The sequence below is a fragment of the Mycetomoellerius zeteki genome, unplaced genomic scaffold, assembly GCF_001594055.1.
Source record: "Mycetomoellerius zeteki isolate Tzet28-1 unplaced genomic scaffold, Tzet1.0 scaffold35, whole genome shotgun sequence".
NCBI classification, from domain to species: domain Eukaryota; kingdom Metazoa; phylum Arthropoda; class Insecta; order Hymenoptera; family Formicidae; genus Mycetomoellerius; species Mycetomoellerius zeteki.
Window position 1 is genome coordinate 5,139,834 of NW_017257338.1, and position 18,067 is coordinate 5,157,900.

Sequence of the window (18,067 nt, forward strand, 5' to 3'; positions counted from 1 at the left end):
ATAGGATTTCGATAGGCTAATACAATCAAAAATTGACTGATATAACCAATTAAAAATGCTATGCCATATTTTACCATCTAATTTGCTGCAGCAGCCAATCTTTTTTTTCAGTGTAATATTAATTTAAAAAATAAAAACGATCAATAATGACCGTTGGTATGATCAATCAGTTGGTATCTACTTCTAATATTAAAGAGAAAGATTTTCTTTTATTTGCTTTAGCACTATCGATAATTTTAACATGTGATATTTTGTTACATATAAGCTTAACATTTATAAACTTAGTATTTAAGTAACTATGGAAAAATTCCATAGTTAAACTATGGATAAATATGGAAAATTTCCGCCAGCTGGTTAATTGTAAATTGTAACATACTGCTATTCATTGACAGCTTCGCAATTACTTTATAAAAAATAGAGCTAAAAGACGATACTGTACTCTCGTTGAGGATATCCGATTGGAACATATAATCGCTACGATGATCCTCGAAACATATTGGATTTCATCGAGAGCGCGGGTAACCGTGTACCGATTTCTGGAGTTACTCGGGTGTGTCCGCCCTTTCACGGATAATTTGATCCCGTTGACGATAAAGACGTACAACGCGCGCAAACCAAGATCCGCGATCAGATATCTCGAAGGATAACGAGCGGGAATGTACGAAGACTAATTGCTAACGCGCTTCATCCAGGCGCGCGGTCTGTACTTGGATTGAATTCGTGCACACGATACCTCAAACGCGGAAGAGGTGCAGACAGGGAAGTTGTTTCGTGCTAATCGAGACACAAGGTTGAAACCACTTCTCAGCTCCTTTCTGTCAGCAGATCAACACGTTTTCCGGTAATTCGAGTGAAAGGAGAGATCGGGAAAGGTTATCGCCATAATACGAACGTGTTATGTCATGGATGTCACAAACCGTGATTATATATTTATTAAAAAATATATGTCATAAATTTATTTCGAATATGTAAATTCTTGGAAAATTTGACGTTAAAAAGATCTTTTATGCTTGCCGTTTGCTTTCAAAAATATGTCCTAGGAAATTTGATCGTTCGATCCTTCGAAGAACCTCCGAAAGAGCTCGGGTTAAGTAAGCAACTTAAGGCATGCACTTCCTCGGAAAGGCAATTAAAACTCGAAATCCTTCACGATGCGACACGTAGAACCAGTCGTAAAAAGCTATCCGTTCTGACATGCCGCTGTTGGATGAGCTATTTTACGCGAGGAAATAAAATTGCCGATTTCCAGTAAAGTTTCCCTGAACCAGGAAATTTAAATCTCCTGTAAAATAGACTTTAGTACCGACCATAAAAGTTTAGAGCGGAAATGGAACTGCGTAACGGGTGGACATGTTCAAATTGATCCCAGATGCGTTTTTCGATAAATGATACAGACCTGGATTATACACTGAGAGAAATGAATTTGTTATAGTTCATCAAAAAAATAGATTAGATATAAATTGCTTCTATTAGTAATAATTAGTTGGAATAGCAAACTGGTATCAAGCTCAATAAATTAAAATAATAATTTATTGTCACTTTATGTACAAATCATTTGTTAAAGGTACCAGTGGCTTGTTAAATTAAAACACACACACACACACACACACACACACACACACACACACACACACATACACACACAAAATCCTTTCTCTCGCAAGGGAACGTTTTTAGGTGTAAATAATTGATCTCGATGAAACTTGGTATTTTGTGAAGAGATTTCACTTGTATTATGTGCATGATGTACAAAAACTGTGTTTTAAGCATTTCTTCACAGAATTCCATTATTGTAATGATTTTGTGTGTCATAAAAATAAATCAATTACTCATTATTTTTAATTCGTTTGTTTTGGAGACCACTCAAGGACACTTAGATGATCTTATTTTTTTCAAATAACCAATTTGGAGAAGATTTTTAATTTGGAGAAGATTTTTCTTAGGAAGCATTTCATGCGATATTGATTAATACCTATTAAAAGTTCAGCACCCCCTAGCAGCCAAGAAGGGCAATTTGGGCAAAAAGAAAATATACGTTACCCTACAGTTTAGATCCCTCTACACACCCACCAAGTTTCATCGAGATCAATTATTTACACCTAAAAACGTTCCCTTGTCAGTGTACATATAATAAAATGTGTAGAATAAAAATCGAACTAAAAAGAAAATATATTTTAAAATATATTTTATAAAAACTGATATTTGTAAGAAATCTTTAATATAAAGATTTTTTCATACTTGTGAAAACTAATTTTCGTTAAGACTATCTATAAAATTCGTTAACGTTGACATGATGACGTGAAGAGAGTATTGTAAGAAAAGGGGCAAAATATTTTTCTTCCAAATGCATCCGACGACAAGCTGCACAATGACCGCTACAATGGCGAACTTTTAACACGGTTACAACACGACATCGTACAAGCATAATCCACGGGGTTTCTACCGGTATCTCGCCTCGATCTCGATCCCGCCATCGGATCTACAGCCCACAGATCATCCCAGATAGACCTGTGATCTTCGCCAGCTGCACCGAAAGTCGAACAACTTGTATTTTACGCCAAAGAAAAGGTTCGCAAACCTCTGCAAAATTCACATCTGTAACATTTCAAAGTAACGCTCATCCTTTTTTCATACTTTTTAAACGATGCCGAGGATATGTTTTATCGACTCATATTGTAATATTCCAAAATGGCAAACACAAAATACTTGAAAATCACATATGCGCTTAAGGTGCATTATACGAGATTTAAGCTTAATTTACAGTGTGCTCTTTGTTTCCTCTTTCTTGTTTTTTATCACTTTTTATCTTGTTTCTTCGTTTCCTATTGTCCAAGATAAAAGTTGATCAACTTTGGAAAGATACGTGACAAGAAATACGATTGTTGATAAAACGGTCAGATTGAAGAAAAAAGGCAAGAGGTAAAACACAAGAAGCAAAAAGTAAAGAGCACATTGTAGATCAGGTTTAAGCTCGTTCTCAGCATCCAAGAACCGAACAATGCCTGGCCATTTTAAGGGAGAGTTTCCGAACGTACATTTTATTCCAGTAGCGTAACAAGCGCAAGGGCTTAGCTATGGCCATGTTTCACGTTCTCGAATTCAGCATTCCGATCCACTTACGAGTTCATGTTAGCATCATGAAACAAAACGACACAAGGGTTCCTAGCGGAATTTGGATCCAACCAACCAACCAACCAACGTTGAGAATAATTTATGGGAGAAGAAAGGTGAAACAAGAAGTATGATATGCAAACAAACGTTTCAATTATTCAGATTAAAATTCGGTTTGTTAAAACTTCCTTTGTTATCGCGGCAACATCTGAGAAGAAAAGAGAAGTTCTTCGAGACAGATTCGCAAACAGATTAGAAAGACGGCGCTTCGTGACTCTAACAAATTGAATGGTCCGTTCGTGAGCATCAACCGTACCCATCTCTCGACCGTAGATCCAATATCTTCGAGAAAGTAAGCCCGGCAAGAATATCAAAAATCTCCAATGAAAGAAAGTTGGCGCGAGTAACGCGAAAAGTCAACCGGTGTCGAGATGGAGATACGCCGGTGAGTTTCGGACTCCTTGGATTCTAACGGATCTTCCGTAAGCTGTTTAGTATTCTGCTGCTGATGGCTACCTATCGGTCGCCATCTCAGTAAAATATTGCACTTTCGCTGACGGCTCAATCCGGTCAGAAATTATGGCCGTCTCATGCTCGTCCGAGTAACGCTACGCGTTGTTAGCGTAATTAATGAATGGCGTCGTCGTCACGTTTACGCTGCAAAGTGAATGTTTGTATGCGATACGGCACGTTGAAATATATTACTTATATAAGGAAATAAGGGTATAAATTGTGTACGAGATCGTCGCGTTTCGTCACATCGTCACTCTTCTTTGTGGATGTTTGCTGTATGTAATTGCCTGAGATTTCTCGAATATTGTTTTTTGGGCAGAACCATTGCACCGTTACACAACGATCATGAATATCGTATAATAATACGGTAAAAAGAACCGATATGTCGGACACAAGAAACACCAATTTGGCAATAATTAGCGAGATGGAAAGCGCGCGCTATGCGCGTCATAAAGTCGAACGGGGTGCGAAAGGCGAGGCAGATTTAAAGTGGGTTAAGCACACGAAAACAAGTCGACGCGAGCCCTGTCGTAAAAATTTACGAGGAACAATCTCGGAAGGTGGTTCGTTAAGCGATTACCGTGCGATTTACGAATGCGCCGGGATAAAACTGAACGCGGGACCGTGCTAAGTATCATATTAATTTAATTCAGAGTTAAATCCCGATAATCCGAGCAGCAGATTTCGCTGTAGTGTTGCGGTTTCACCGACTAATGCATGGATTATCGAGTACTCGCGAAAAATTATGAGGCAGTCTTAATAATTGCAGAAACCAGTCGTGTCCCGATTGACCCATTTCGATCTCGACGTCTGCCATTAATTTAGCGAAATTATCAGTTCTCTGACAAAGTTTGCTTTCATTTTTCGACGACGGTTTGTTTTTATGCCTTCTTTGCTGTATGAACGCCATATGCTGAAAATATTTAATATGTATTCCATAAAAAACGAATGGATATTATCACATTAGCGATTGAGGCTGAGGAGATTACCGTGAAAGCTTTTTAATGTATAAAAACTTCAACTGCTTTTAAAAACCCCAATGGGAATAAACGAACATTATTGCGATTAGATAAAGAGCTCGTTATTTTATCTGATGGTGAAACGTAAAATTGAACCGTCCAATCCTAAAATCAGCTGGATAAAAACGTTCCCGAAATAATCATTTAAGTATGATTAGAACGAAAAATATGATAGTGTATTATATCCATTCGAATGGTGATCGTAGGGCTTCCGGCTGCTGGCAGCATCACGGACCTTGGTTCCTACAATCGACACCTTGCGGCGCCGCTTTTAGCGCCTTTAAAAGATCGAATGTATGACATTAGCGAACGGAGAACTGCACTAAAGGAATGAGGGGCCTCACGTCCGGTCACCTTGACCGCGAATAATTTATGCTAATCGGCAGCCAAAAAGTACCGGTGCCCCTATGAATTTGGCACCGATCGGCTGGTCCTGCGCGATGATGATTGTTAGATCTGGTTTCGAGCCCTCGACAATAATGGCAGAATAATCACACGTCAGGTGCCGGATAGAGCGGCGCACGGTCTTGGCGCTCGCGCCTTCGTGAAAAATAACTTTCAAAATTATAATACATGTATATTCGCATAAATTATAAAACTATATGAAATTATCAAACGATTAAATTATCAACCGTAAAAATTCTAAATTAATATTTTTAAATTAATATAAAAAAAAGAGCTCTTAAAATAAAATCACCTATAGTGTCGAATAAAAATTCATGCGCAACACAGAATGTGTGTGTATTACCAAATAGCTGTTATTGAATATGCAATACACCGCATTACTGTAGAAATTACATGGGAATATCGTGCTGTAACACCAGCAGACATCGATAATTGGATCTAAGGTCCGATAGAATATTACGATCCGTGGAAATTGATTCTGATAGAGAGTAGCGTAGGCTAGCGGCGCTGGCTGAGTTTACCCCGAGCAAAGTATGGTAAATGGACCCAAAGTTACTGAGCTTGCTTCGCTGAAAGGGAGCAAAAAACGGAGCACTGTATGAAATTCATAATGGGTGGCGGCCCCTTTTAAGCGGGCCCGTTCGCTATCTTCCCAGCGTAGTACGTAGGTTTGCCGAATATGAAAGCGGAATCTATTACGTAGCTACTCGCGGGCCCCATTAAGCAAATTTGAAATTACGCTTGCAAATTTTGAAATGCAAATCGTCGGCTGGTGGGGGTCGCGTCTACGCTTTTTGCGACTATAAATTTCCGCTTTAATTGGATCGGATTATTGTAATTCTGGTCCGGCTTATTTATGGGGCCCGTTTCAGGCCTTAAACTCGCTCTGACTTCGCCCGCTATTCCCAATTCCGTCTCTCCGCGCCGCACTTAGTACCTCCACCTCTTCCACGGCCGTTCGAAACTAAAGGTTGAATCGGTTATTAAATTACGGCTGGGCTTCGCGTTCGCTTCTGTCGGCAGGTGAGCAAGGAGCGACCTGCTTATGCACGCCAAGGACGGACATTGTTGGGGACCAATTTATGAAAGATGCAGCAAGATTGAGTACCGCGCGACTCTATCGTTCATGCTCAGTTTTCGATGCTGACAAGTTTATTATACGCAAGAACTCGAAATGACTGTTCGATCGCTGTCCAGACGGGATAAACTCGATAGACTTTGAACCGTTTCATATATGCGAAATATTTAATTCATGCCGATGACTGCTTAACTCGTCGCAAAAAAATGTGCCGCTATAAAAGAGGTACATATGCCGCGCGAAAGCGGCATGAATAGCCGGTGAGTATTCTGCATGACTAAACACCGAACAAAATGCGCGGAACCCTTTTACAAGCCATCAATCAATAAGTAACAGAACGTAAGAATCGTCGAGCGTATCTCGGGCCGCGGCTGCTTACGCTTTTTTTTCGACGTCGATTCTGTTATCCGACGCGCCTCGCGGCTTCCCATGCTGACTTGCAGCAACAGATCCGGGGCCCCGACCTTCGCGAAAGGTAAAAAGAAAAAGAGAAAAAGCGCACGCGAGGCGAGAAAATTTTAATGGCGCCTCCGCCAACCGTTTAGACACAATAAACGTCAACAGACCCGGTTGCGCCCTCCTTACACCTTTTTTTCCAGCGAGTCATTTTGATTTCGGTTGCACGCGGCCGACATCTGCACGGAGACACAAAGATCTCGCGCGATCCCCTTTTAGCAGGTAGATATTAAAATGCGCCGAGACTATTAGCGCACGGTGATATTTCAGTTTTGGTTGAATCGCGCTAATGGTGGCTGCCGAAAAGGGTTACTTCGACGAGATATTAAAATTCATGAAAATTATGCGCGACCAGAAATTGCTACGTCGGCATGCCATGTGTCGATTTTTATGTTGCGCTCTATAAAAATTAAAATTCATGATGCTATTCGTTAGAAAAACGCTACGCAATATTCTCTACTGCTATGCAGGTATCCTACACGTTTAGATTCAAAATAGACTAACACTTTGCTGCGTGAGAATATTTTTGATAAAGTGCATATATGAGAAAAAAGAGTTATGTTGAAGATAAGAAGAGTACTATAATTTCATCATATAAAGAAAACAAAGGTATTTTAATTTCTTAACAAACAAGCAATTAGAAAAAAAATTTTTAGCGCTTATGATTTATCATGCATAATATGATTGATTGCAATTACCATTATTTAATTACAATTTAGTCATTTTTTGAGATATTTATATATTTATAGTTGTTTTAATCATGCAAATATAATCAATTGTGCTATTAATAATATTCACACACACTGCTTGAAAATCTTTAGTTTTTTCTTTTATTATTACCATATAAATAGTAAGTGAATTAGAAACAAATTCAATATATGTAAATTCACTATAATTGCGATTACATTTACTAAATAGAAACGTTTATTTTATTTATCATTTATGTATTGATATCTTAATTAATATTTAAAATTATTATAATTTATAGTACAATTTTTTCATATTTGAAAGCATATATGATCATTATTATTAATATTATAGCAGTAATAATCATAAAAATGGAGCTCTTAATCATAATTATTTTACCGTGCAATTACAGTCATAAATATACTTGTTTCTAGTAGATGCGTTCACGATTTAAAAAAATAAAAAATAAATTATACATTAAAGAGTGCTCGAGGTCATTTGACTCAGTTGACTTATTTTGACTAGTGCTATGTTAAAAACGAAAAGTAGACAAGAGTACCAAACGTTACATAAGAATGCGTTGTCTGCCAAATGCATTTCTTCGCGTCTACTGCATCGTACTTATTCTGGCATTTTACACGGGTCGGTGCATCGATTAACCTGCATTACGAGGAGCTCATTGCTAGTCATGCACGCTGCATCGAGAAGTCACGAGTACAATGTATAACACGCCGGTCCGAGAAAGAGCGAAATTTTAACATATCTACCGGGTGTCTCGCATAATCATAATTCTCATAATTATACTTCATACATTTTAGTTTGTAATACGCATTGATTTCGGTGACCTTCTTTATATTCCCAAATTTCAAAAAAATATGACATAATTGTTTAGCATCATTTTCAAGAATCTGATTATTAGTGATACTACTACGTTCTTAATTTGCCAATTTCAGAAATCAATCATCCTAAGGATCCTAAATTCATCAAAGGGATCAAGAAATTATATAGTCCGGAAATCCCTGTAGGATTCAAAAGTATCGCGACTTAACGGGTAAACAATACAAACGCTGCTTGAGTTTCGGCTCGTTGCATGATGCGATCTTAGATTCGCATGTCTACCTGTTATGACTCAGCTGATCTTAGGTATCTCAAGCCAAGTACACGGAATTACATCTCGATGCAGCTCGTAGGTAATCGTGGGATATTCGGGTCAATAGCCTCGCCGTGATCTAATCAGGGTGCGAAGTGTGTCGGGCGCGCTAACACGCGGACGAAGGATCACAGATTTATCGACCGCATCGATCATCGTTGGACAGTATCGCATATCGCGCATTACGAGACGAATAAAACCATGTTAGATGTGCAAATCAAGTTCCTCGTGTATGTTCTGTTTTTTATTTAGATTCTTGTGCAGATCAGTAAGATGATAAAATGTATTTCATGCATCTTCACTTAAGAATTGTATCCAACTTGATTGAATTATCAGATTAACTACATAGGTTTCATCGTGTCGTCATTAACGTGCCGCTATTAACGCATGCAGAACGTTTCATATTTCTTTGCGTCTTCAGAAAGTAATTCATATGTCCAGTTATCATTTTTAAAAATATCTCCTTTACGAAGGGTTAAGAGAACGACTCGATCGACTCGCATACGATTTCGAAAATAGAATTCGTCCCGATTGGTCGCGATCCTGCTCGCTCTCTTCTTTTTGTTTTGTGAGGTAAAACAGTTCCTCTGGGATCGGTGAATCCGACAAAGGACCGGCCCGAAAATGTTGAAACCTTAATTTATATGCGATTTCGCAGTCGTCTACATTCTCACAAAATTCTAAGGACCATAGTCCCGCATACAAGGAATTGATTTCGATGCAGTTATTTCGCGACTGTGCTCTAGGAGGCCGGACCGCCTTTTTTTCAAAATGTTGTCGTTGTACATCGTTTCCGATGCTAATAGAATACGATTTCTGGATTATTTTGCTACGTCGTGATGAGAGGAGAAAGAAGGGATACGATAAAGGGACGCCAACAGTAGCCACCTGAGTCGAGGACAAAATACCAGGAAGGCAGCCTCCATGTCCCCGCAATTTACATTCGGTCGGATCTTCTACTTAGGCCTAATCTAATACCGCGAGTCGGCAAAATATTTATGGCATAGTATTTATATAGTAGAGTACTAGTCTATATAACAAGCTGACAGTACCATGTCGTACGATGTATCGTTAGTTGGAGAACCACCAACGACCCTGACTCTGCTAGTCGCGATTCTAAATCACACGACGAGTCTATAATTTTCTCCTTACAATCTGGTATTCGTAGCAGGCTTTTAGAGGCGCTGAAAGTATCGTAATATCGAGCGCCACATGTAGAGTCTGTAGAGATAAAGTGAAATTACTTTCTATTTCTCGACCGTTATTGGTAAAATACTTATAATACATCTGAATAGAATCTGGAGAAAAATATCATAGGAATTCCAGTGATAATATCATCTCCTAACATTATTTCTTACGACAATATCATCGTGACTCGAACATTATACTCACGACAAATCACTTTGTCGGCGCATAGTTATTAGTTATAAGCAGTTTTACTTCTCTCTTTTCGGTCCCTTGATGATTGTATTTTTCATATGTCGCGCGTAAGTCGGGTTAAATGAATCGTTAAATCCTTTCAATATTATGACTTGCCAGAATAAAGTTGGATTTGCATAAGAGTTCGTTAGGTGCCACAAATGGTGATCCGTCTAATGTCGGAATATTGTTATTCAAATAACCGTTATAGGTGCAACGACCTATGCTTGATAATCCACAATGATATATCGTATATTAATGACGAACTGAATACTATATGCAGATCGGATTATAGATAGATGGGGTGTTAAATATCTATCTCACTATACGAAATTAATGAGGGCCGTATCATGCTTGATCGATCAGACACATTGATCTATCGCGTACGAAACGCATTGATCGAATGACACTGATAAACCACTTGAATTTATGAGGAATAGAATCGAGTTCCGAATGTTTTACTTTCATCATGTAAGAGGATCGGTCAAAATTAAGTTCCACTAAACTTAACTCATATCTGATGTCATTGTAAATACATTTCATTCTGTTATTCATTATGACACATTGTATTATGATGTGTGTATTACTATTATATTTTCCAATACAATTTTATAACGTTTTCACTGATTAGCGAATTATTTTTAAAGGACAGAATTAAATATTTAAAAAATAGAAAATTGCGGAAAAGCAACCTCTATCATCTCTATCGCCTCGATCACGCTCTAAAAATTCACAAGTAGGTACAAAGCCGAATCCAGACGAAATAAACAAGTGCGAACAAACACAAACAACTTGACTTAATAACAGCATCGATCCCATTCATTGAGGTAAATTATTCATTTATGACTTGTACATATTCATTTGTTTAATCTGGACGCAGCATAATCTCAAATGGTTGCGTTCAGCAGAAAAATCAGCTTTGCAACTGTTGTAAAATTCTTTAATATGGTTGGTCTTGTGTCCTTAGTTCTTTACTGGGGATCTAAATGTATAAACCAATCATATTAAAGAATTTTACAACAGATGCTGCTTTCTCTGTTGAATGTAGTCAATTTGACTACATTCAATGACAATCACAAACAAGTACGAAACAACTAAAATTAAAAAAAGGAATTTTATAAAGAAATTATTTTTCATAAAATTCTTCGCAGTTTGTTCCGCCTTGACGGTTAGATACGAATAAAGCTTATAACGCGTGCATCCGTATAAATACATAGAAATGAACCAATATGAGATTCATGAGTACACATTTGTACAGTTGCCCCGTAAAACCACATTGCATTTACGAGAGCCGAACCGAATTTGAGTATGTAAATCGCAACGACATTTTTACAATGCGCTGGCTATGGGCTCAGGCTTCGAGAATCGGAAGGGTGACACCATAAAAATTCTCATGTCACGGCACACGTGTCGCAAGAGGGGTGCTTCCTCTCCCCGCGACGGGAGAGTTCTCCTCTTGTACTTTTCTATCGCATGTTATTATATATTATTTTTATATTTTTTCAATACTTCAATAAAATATTCACATGAGAAATATCTATAAGACAACCACGAGTTGATTTCTGGTAATATAATTTATAATATACTTGTCACTTACAAACAGCAGAGCTAAGACTAACTTTTCAAAAAGTTAGAATGCTCATTGAAAGAAATACTGTTAACAAAAAAAAACATTTATATTATAATTTTGTGCTAATTATGTACTTTTAATGTACAAATTATATAACTTTTCCAACTAAAGTTAAATTAAATCGATTTCTTAATAAACGTTAGAATAATGAAATCAGGATTAGAGCATATAAAGATCACTAAATCCTTCGTACATTGAGACCTAATTGTGTTCATGTTAGCGTGCTGCTTTAATGGACGTGGTGCCTGTTTCTGCAGCGTACATATTTTACGAATCACTTTTTACGAGCAGTCACGCCCACTTAACTACGCACGTACCTGTTGGCACGATAGTTTTCCCGCGGTTTTTTTTTAATACGATGATAATCTTTGCCAAATTAGTATCAAACATATTTCTAAACTCGGTAACAATTTCTGTTATTATAGAATGCGGAATACAAATAAACTCGTAAATGTTTTGTCTATTTTTCATTATCTATAAGTCTTCACTGATTATTTTAGAGCTTTACCTAACAATTTATGACTATATTTAATTTTTACAAATCTAATCTATTGCAATAATGCATTAGTTTGTTATACACACTAATTTAAAAAACTTTTGTAAGGTCTTATGATCGGTTTTATCGTAAAATGGCAATTCATGGACAGGTGTGTCTGACGGTTAGCTGCATTACAGGTGCACTTTCGAATTTAACTAATCACGCTACCTTGAAACACGATCTAAAAATTCCTTCACATAGTAATAATCGTTACGTAACCTTTTGTTAAACGTCTCCTCTTTCCTGATTCCCAAATGGATGGAAACTTATAACGAATACCTATTGAAATTTCCTATAAAAGAGCCTAATTATTGGAATTATCGATAGTGGTCTTCCTTGTAGAATGATTCCAGATTTTCACGGAACAACCGTGAGTTTAACGATAATTTTAGGTTCGTAGGGACAAAGCGCCCACACGAAGGGATTCTTATTAGTGCCGCTAATGAGCCACCAATCCGCACTCATTTTCATAATACCATGTAAAAGTTTATATTATAAATAGGTGTTCCGGGAATTCTCGAAAATCATGTGTGGCACGCACTACGTTTATCCCGAGTCTCGGTCATCGACGATCGTTTCCACCTCCGCTCCGATAAAACCATAAGCTTTCGTTTATCTGATCCAGTTTGTTGCTTCGCGACGCGATACCGCCACGAAAACGATATTCTTGAAGTACAAATCGCGCAATTTACCGACACTAAAATTGCAGGAAAAAAATACTCGGTATTATATAAGTTTGATCCTGTAAAATCAATATATTACGTATTTTATAAATGACCATTTCTGTTATAATCAAAACAGATAGAATTGTTATAATTTCAACAAGAGTTTAATTTATATTTATTTAATTTATTTATATTTAATTTTCTGTCAAATATATCTTTTTAATTTCTTTGTTAACTGAGGTAGCGATTGTATCCTAATTCAATTTAAGATATAATATAATAAGACTTGTAGTTGTTTATTAGAACATTGAAAACCAGCCACAGCTCTTCGATCTTAACAACACAATAAATCTCGAATATAATACAAATGTCATTCCAACTGCTATAAAACACGTTTGGACATTGATTTATATGACTGTAATTATTATACTTAAAGTAAAAGTATCAATTAACCTGCTGCGCCTACACATCCCTAGTATTATTGTCGGCTTATGATTCTGCCTCATTTAAAGATTTTGGATAACGTTATAGCTGGGAGTTCTCAAAAATACCGTAAAACATTATATACTGTTTGGGACATTCTGAGTGACTGTCGAATGGGAGGTGCACAAACTATGTAATTGTATGAAATTACAGGTCAGAGGGACCTCCTTCGTGGAGTCACGACGTTTTCTCTGTCAGTTAAGATACCTTTCCCTTCCGTGCACCGTAATTATCGCAAGGTGCAAACTCGGAAAATCTTCCATTTTTCGAAATATCAGGTTGCGTAACCGTAAAGAAACAGCTCTATGAGATAGCTTTTTCCTTTTTGTAGCCATTTCATGTAATTTACACTGATAAAAGTATAATTTAATTACATCTCGCAACTATAAACGATTTAGACGCCTTTACATAATAAAAGTTATTAAGATCGAAAATATGTAATGTCATAATGAATATAACACGAAAATAAAGTTATATAAGTTGCTGTATCTTAAAATATTTTTTGTCACGGAAATCATTAAAATGACGAGAGATTATAAAAACATGTTGATTTCAAACGATGAATATCTTTAAGGTTCGAAGCGTTGTCCGGCATATTGATACGGTCTTCTCTTTTCTGAAGACGAGAGACGTACCTGTGCATCCGCTGATCATCAATGATATTTTGGCGCCTTGATGACTGCATCGCCAACGGACGTAACCGATTGCAACGGAAAAATCAATCAAAGAAAAACAAAAGAATCGTATAACGTAAGATTTGTTTAGTTCTTTTAATGATATTCCAATCTTATATGCATGATGCTCTATATGTTTGTTATTTTATCATAAATGACAATAAGAATAACGCAAGTTTTTATTAGACACATAACTTTGTTTAATCTCTTAAAGAATAAGTGTAACTTATTATATACATATAAGAAAAATTGATCTAATTTCGTAGAAAATTTGGACGTCGTTCAAAATTGCTTCATTAGTTTCTAATTTATCGAAAAGGTTATTTCTGTGAGAGACCTCCGGGGAATAAGTTCCGAAAAATGGCACGAGAACGTCGCGCGATGACTATAATTTCAAATTAGTCCCCGAACCGGCAATTACTTGTTAATACGACATGATTATATTTTGAATAGGCCAAATCAGACTCCCTGACGAACTACGAAGCTTGTAGGAAAAGAGGTTACTATCGTCGGAGAATTTCGAATAGACAGCTGCCATTTACGATGGCGTCTCTAGGACGACTTTCGGAACATCCGCAACGACCGTCGGAGGAGCCCTCGAAACCGTTCTAGGGACTTCTTTTCCCACCCTGTAATTTCCGCGTTCCGTGTAAGGGGATATTTTCGGAAATTGCATATTTTGGATAACCATCCTGCAGGCGTCGCCTGGTATAGGAATTACTCCCGATGGCTTTTTAAACCGTTAAATTAACGGAACCTCGGCGCCTCTTTTACTATCCAAGACCCTCGTTTTCACTAAAGGACAGAAAGTTTCTGACATGGACGAAATATGTGCACAATGCGATAATATGGGGGTGCAGAAGTCCAATTAGAAAGCTGTCTAGGATATAGATTTTGATTATTTCAAAGGTTTTTGATGAGCTCTTTAATCTTTTATTTCCACTATCTTTCAACAATTTGATATCGTATTTGTATTCTCAAGTTAATTAAACAATTTTATATAAAATCAATGGCAATCTCATACATGAAAACGTTTTCACACAGAAAAATATTCTATTGTTAATAAAAGTGATTAATAAATTTACTTTCTTCCTTTTAAGTGACAGTTATCTTTAACAAAGAATATTTTCTTGATAATAATCTTAAAATATACTAAGTGTAAATTTTATTATTTTTTTATTTAGTAAAGTTTATATTTTAAAAACTCATTATATAATAAGAATTCTTTGAAAAATATCACATAAAATTGATCGAAAAAAGTGTACTTTATATAATAAGCAAATCAAATTTGTTTTAATTTAATAATCTTAATTGAAGTATTAAACTTACTACGATTCGAAATATATTTTGAATAAATTTAATGCTTGTGACGAATTTATGATACATTTACGAATATATGAATTTTTGAATACTTGAAACAAGTAATTATTATATGTGTCCAGTAAGTATTTTTCTATATGTTAATTCATTCAATTTTTAATTGATACTGTCGTATTTCCTGTGTACTGATAAACAGATCCGGTTTAGAATAAGAGAGCCTCTAAAAACACTGTCGAGAAGACTTTTATGAATAAGATAAGCCGTAAAATTTTATACGAGATTCAACTCCCCGAGATTGGCCTCCCAACTTTTGAAAAAATTAACTTTCTGTAATCAGTCAATTGCTCAGCATACACATGTATGCACATTTCGAATTTTCGTTTTACTTTTGGTGAAAAAGTTACTTAAAAGACAATTTTGGGAGGGCTAATTTTACTATAGTTAATTCTAATATTCGTAGTTGGGGGACTAGTGAAATTAGCCCCCCCAAAATTGTTTTTTAAATAAAACTTTTTTACCAGAAGTGTGCAAACGAAAATTTAAAATGTGCATACACGTGCAAACGATGAGTAATCGAATGAGCTAGAAAGTTAATTTTTTTCAAAACTTGAAGGCTAACACACGAGTCGAGATTCGGCCATGTGATAAATGTATTTCGTGTAGGAAATGACCTGAACTGCTTTCGTGCCTCCTCCGCCCATCCTACGTCTCACGAATTGAACTGCAGGTCGAAATACAAACGAAACGCCGCAAAGAAACGTTCTTTGTGATGATCTTGACCATTTATGTCTGCGCATAAAAGAGTTTCGTTAATTCAACATCCGATTTTTACACTGTATTTGCCGAACTTTGCCATAAATATCCAGAATTTAAATCATACGTATACAAATTAGATTTATGCAAAAGTTTCACATTCAATGCAAAATTATCGAAAAGACACAGTTGAAGCTTCTTAATAAATTCGTACATGCCTAGATATACGAGACATATAGACACGTTTCACCATTAATATTCTTTCGACAATCTACCTTTTTGACATTCACGACGTTTCTTTCCTGTGCCATCGCTCAACGAAAACCTATGCATTAAAACAACATGTCCGAAACAATTGAATCTGTCCGGAGTCTCATGTTTCCATTGTTTGATGTCCGATGATCTCGACAGAATCTCTAGAATTTATCGCCGCCAACTACTTGATAGGTGCCTATTGGAGTCCTATCCAAAAATATTATATTACAACCTTTGACGTGTTCGCAATCGCCGGATCTTCGTGACGGAATACAAAATATCTAATTCGAATTTGATACTCAACAATCTATCTTTATAAGAGTCCCTTATTATTTAAATTAAATATTAGTGAAATTTTATATTTAATAACTATTTTTAAATTCATTTTAAAATAAAATTATTATCAGAAATTGATTGCCTTAAAACGAATTCAGAATTTTCACGATAGAATATTTCGTCAAAATTTGTCATCGAATTGGAACGCTTCAACGAACCGATTTAATGAAATAAAACACACGTTGTGCGAAACGTCCCTTCATGAGATTTACGAAGCGTATGCAATTTACTGTCGCAGACGCGATGGATTACATGCCTTTACGAGTCGCGCTGGCGCCTCCCCGAGTTCCGGATCCTGACAACACCAATTTCGATTGGAGTCACGAGGGCGAGGCTTTCCTGTTTCCGTGATTCACGATCGTGATGTGTGACGGTTGTTTCCTGGCGCCTGCGGGATATACCCCGCAGGCCAGGACGTCCAGAAGTCATAGGAGATATCGTCGCGACACGTGTTGTCGTTATGATCGTACAACTACATTCGTATTCAGACGGACTCATATCGTTCGTTCATTAATAAATTGTTTATCGCATGCTCAACCGACGCGACGTCGACGAAACAACTGATGTTTTAGGAAGTCATGTCTTAACGGCATTCTTATGGCTACCACATATACCTGATGCGATTCGTAATTGATTTTAATGAAGCAAACCATTGTATCTTATACATTATTATGATTGTCAGATACTATAAGGGAAATAAATTTTTCGTGATGAAAGAAATTGCTACGACTTAAAAAGATGACAGTAAAGAGGATGACTTTATGAAAACAAATTTTTGCTAAAATATTTGAAAGTTTAGTAATTAATGAAATAGAAAGGACTCACTCAAAAAAAAGTCATAAAATATAAAATTTTTTATATTTCTAGATTTTCTTATTTATTTCTTTTTTATACTTGCCGTTTCTACAAAGTTAGCTAAATATAGACTTCAAAATAACTTTGTTTGGATCATTAAAATAAATATATAGGATACTCAAACTAGTTGTTATAGAATGTTAAAACTTTTACAACCTTGCCATGAATGCTTAAGCGTTCTACATAATTATTTTGATAATCCAACAAAGTTACTCTTAGATCTGTATCTAGCAAAATTTTTAGATACTTCGACAAAACCGGTTTTTCCGTATTTTTTTTAACTTTTAACGTATTTTTCTTTTTAACTTTTAACGACAATTACATCACAGGATAAAGTAAGTTTTTATGCTGTGTATACATATATACACACTGCGTATTCGCAGCATCACAGTCTTTGAAATAAGGCGCGGCCGCGTTTACTGGCGATTTATCCGCGGTAAAGGGTGAGAGGCGGAAGGTGCAGCGGAGAAAGGCGTAAAAAGGGCCTGTCGGGAAGGCAGAAGGGGGGGGGAGCAGACGGAAAGGAGCGCCCGCGGGTGCGGGTGTCATTGTTGATATACAACGCGGTAAATGTGCGATAAGTAGACCCCATAAATTCAGTCAATCAGACGAGCCGCCTCGCGCTGCGCCGCGGCGGCCCTTTCCCTTCACGCACGTGGCAGCGTACCTGTGTGCAAGCAACGATGCACGGGCAGCACAGGTCGGTCAGCATTACGTTCA